Source organism: Staurois parvus, unplaced genomic scaffold (genome assembly GCF_062004578.1).
Source record: "Staurois parvus isolate SC_StPar_1 unplaced genomic scaffold, SC_StPar_1.0 ptg000231l, whole genome shotgun sequence".
NCBI classification, from domain to species: Eukaryota; Metazoa; Chordata; class Amphibia; order Anura; family Ranidae; genus Staurois; species Staurois parvus.
This window is the reverse complement of record NW_028318027.1, coordinates 1,536,642-1,540,128: the sequence shown is the minus strand read 5'-3', so window position 1 is coordinate 1,540,128 and position 3,487 is coordinate 1,536,642. Positions and strand designations below refer to the sequence as shown.

The 3,487-nt window shown below is 44.9% G+C and overlaps 1 pseudogene; it reads left to right on the top strand.

Moving 5' to 3' along the window:
* The first annotated feature begins 236 nt into the window (after nucleotides 1-236).
* Nucleotides 237-2,702, top strand: LOC149460392 (uncharacterized; annotated as a pseudogene).
* The last annotated feature ends 785 nt before the right edge of the window (nucleotides 2,703-3,487 follow it).

Below are 3,487 nucleotides of genomic sequence, written 5' to 3'. Positions count from 1 at the left end.
TCTCCCTATGAGATTTTGTTTGGGTCCGCCCCTAGACTGGGTACCTACTATCCTCAACAATTACAGTTGCAGTCTGACTCGTTGACAAAGTATGTGATATCTTTGGCACGTGTGTTGACTAATATCCATGCGCAAGTTTTCTCCTCCATTCCAGATCCTGAGGCGGACACTGGAACGCACACTTTGCAACCTGGAGACTGGGTCTTGGTCAAGAAGTTTCTGCGGAAACACACATTGGAACCCAGATATGACGGTCCTTTCCAGGTGCTTCTGGTGACGGCCACCTCAGTGAAGCTAGAAGGAAAGAGTACCTGGATCCACGCCTCTCACTGCAAGAAAGTTGCACCCCCAGAAGACAACTAGAAACATGAGACTATACACATATATCCTTTTGTATGTGCTTTCGGGAATGGGTAGGGGACAAAGAGTGGCAATCACAAGGGAAGGTGGGACACCCGAACAGAGTGGCCTGATAACATTTTGGTACAATTCTTCCAACACCCGTGTGGCCACTTTTGCCTTTGACTTCTGCTTCATAGCACCTTGTCCGAAACAACCTTGGCAGTGTACTACGTATCAGGATCACTCCAGTAGTATATATATATGTGTGACGGATGACTATTGGGGAGACAAATGCAGATACTGGGGCTCAGTAGGATGGAATACGGGGCCTGACTGGGGGTATAAACCGCTAAGTGCCTTAAACCGCAAAGATAAAAATGGGAAGAGCCTAATTGATAGATTGACTATATTTAAAAAAGGCACATGTTCATATGAAAACCCAACAGGGAGAACTATGCCACTCACCCTCACCATAGAGAACCCCAGCCCAGGAGATGAGGGGCTTTACTGATTGGGATACTGGGGACATGGGGGAGTGATGGGACAATTCCGGATAAGGGATATGTATAGATCAAACCGATGGAAATCTTCCAGAGATACTGCTCCCACCTATAACCCCCTTATGCCAAAGATCAAAACGTTGGCAGAGATGGTGGCCATAGCAAACCCTACATACGAAGATACTATAGCAGTAGAAACCGGCCTCTCAGACACTAATCTGTGGTTAGAATGGATGAGATACAATGCAAACTCGCATAATAAGTCCAACTGCTATGTGTGTGGGCATGCCAGACCACATCTGGGGACGGTGCCACTAACCCTACCAGATTCTATAGAGGAGTGTGTCTTAAGCCTGTATACTAACGTCTCTACGAACCAGTCTTTATGTGAGGACTGGAAGAAGCGTTACCCCTTAATCCAAGGAGACGAAAAGGCCCCAAATGGTTTAACTATATATCCCGGTAATTATACCTGCTATGCCAACTATGAGGGAGGAGGAAGGTTTCTGGGGAACTTCACAAAGGGATTCTGTGCTGCTTATAGTACAGCCCGGTCAGATCTCACCCAGAACCAGGTCATGTCATTGGGGGATATATTCTGGATCTGTGGTGATCAGAAGATTAGGACCCGACTGATAGGGAAATGGAGAGGGGAATGTACCCTTGCCAATGCCATAATGCCATTGCACATCCTCTCAGATCCATTACTTAAGGGGCCGCCTAACCCCCCCCATGCAACCAAGCACAAACGAAGTGCCCCACAAGGGAGTTTTGACCCCCATGTCTATATAGATGCGATAGGAGTCCCAAGGGGGGTACCCAATGAATTCAAGGCCAGAGACCAGGTGGCCGCAGGATTTGAATCCCTATTCCTCTTCATCACTGAGAACAAGAATGTAGATTGGATAAACTACATCTACTATAATCAACAACGGTTTGTAAACTACACACGAGATGCCCTAAAGGGGATAGCAGAGCAGTTGGAGGCTACTTCTAACATGGTCTTTCAAAATCGTATGACACTCGATATGTTATTAGCTGAAAAAGGGGGGGTCTGTAAAATGATACCAAAGACCATGACCTGCTGTACGTATATCCCAGATAACACAGGCCCAAATGGGAAGGTGACACTGGCCATCAAGAGGTTGGAGGACCTGTCAAATGAGCTTAAGGAAAACTCTGGTATTACACATCCCTGGGATCAGTGGTTTGGATGGCTGAGTGGCTGGCAGAAAGCCCTCGCCCAAGCAGGGGTGGTTATCCTGGGTATTATCATTCTAATGGCAATAGTCGCCTGCTGTGTGATCCCTTGCATTAAGAGGCTAATAGGAAAAGCTGTGAACGAGATCTCCCCTACATTCCTGAACTATAACAATGTTGAACATCCCCGTGAAGAAAGGGAATCCTATACTCCCTTACAGACTATGGCCCCTGATCATCATATTTCAGACTTATAAAAAAAAAGGGAATGCTACAAATTTCCCCCCCCTAACAGGCAACTATAAGCAGGGAAAGACAGTGCCTGACTGTGGCCTTCTCAGGACGTATCGAGACTCTAGGGATGGATTAGCCACTCAGGGGCTCTATATGCGTCTTAAAAGAGTTCCAGAGGGAGGGCCACCAGGCAGTTAGGACATCAGAAGATATAGGGACAGTCAGGAATAAAATAGCCATTTTAAGGGGGGATTGTAGTGGATTGTGATTGACAGTCCACGTTTTATTAGATGATCAGTAAAATGACAATTTTATAGTCTTGCTACTGTCTGTATCTTGCTCTTTAAATTCCTTACTCTCTTAAGTAAACAATCAGATATAGGTTGACAGAACAATGATGATAATTAAGATGGCGCCTTCATCCGGAGTCTCACCCTTGGTGACTCATTAGGAGAAAAGTATCTTTTAATGTAAACAACCCCCATAAAAGGGAATGAGTCTCTTTGGGGACAATGATTGGAAGGTATCAACACGGATGGACGAACACGCAGAAACCCAGTGGACTTTTCACCCAATCAATGTATATGCTTTGCCTGCATCATATGCTCTATAAATGATACTGTTAGTTCCTCAATAAAACAGAATTTTTGGAACTTGGCATTACTGCGAAGTGTCAGTGTCTTACTTCCACGTGCACGTATTCTCATATTAATTTGGCTCACTGGTAGATCACGGTAAATGGTCTGTAAGTGCCCTAGTCCAGGACAAGAACTATTGATATCTACCAATGGAGATTTCACATAAACTCCTATTGTAACAGTCACCCCCTTGTAGCCAGTAAAACCAGACCACACATGTAATAATGGTTTATATGCAATCTCCTTTACGATTTATAGTTTTGCCTTTGTATTCTGAAGACTCTTTAAGCACAAAATGAAGTCTACTGACCCATTGGACCCCTTTGGAAGGCAGCAGGGAGGGGGACTAGACCCCATAGCCAGGCAGAATGGAGGCAGATTGGACCCCATTGGCAGCCAGCATGGAGGTAGACTCCAGTAAAGCTCTGTGATCTCTTTTCCATAGATCTGGATCTCAATATCTGTAGTCCATCATTTGCTCTGGATGTACTAAATTCATAATCACAAAAGAAAAAAAATATCACAGATCACAGTTCTCAGCAGTCCAATAATAAATAAGTCTGAAATGCGATC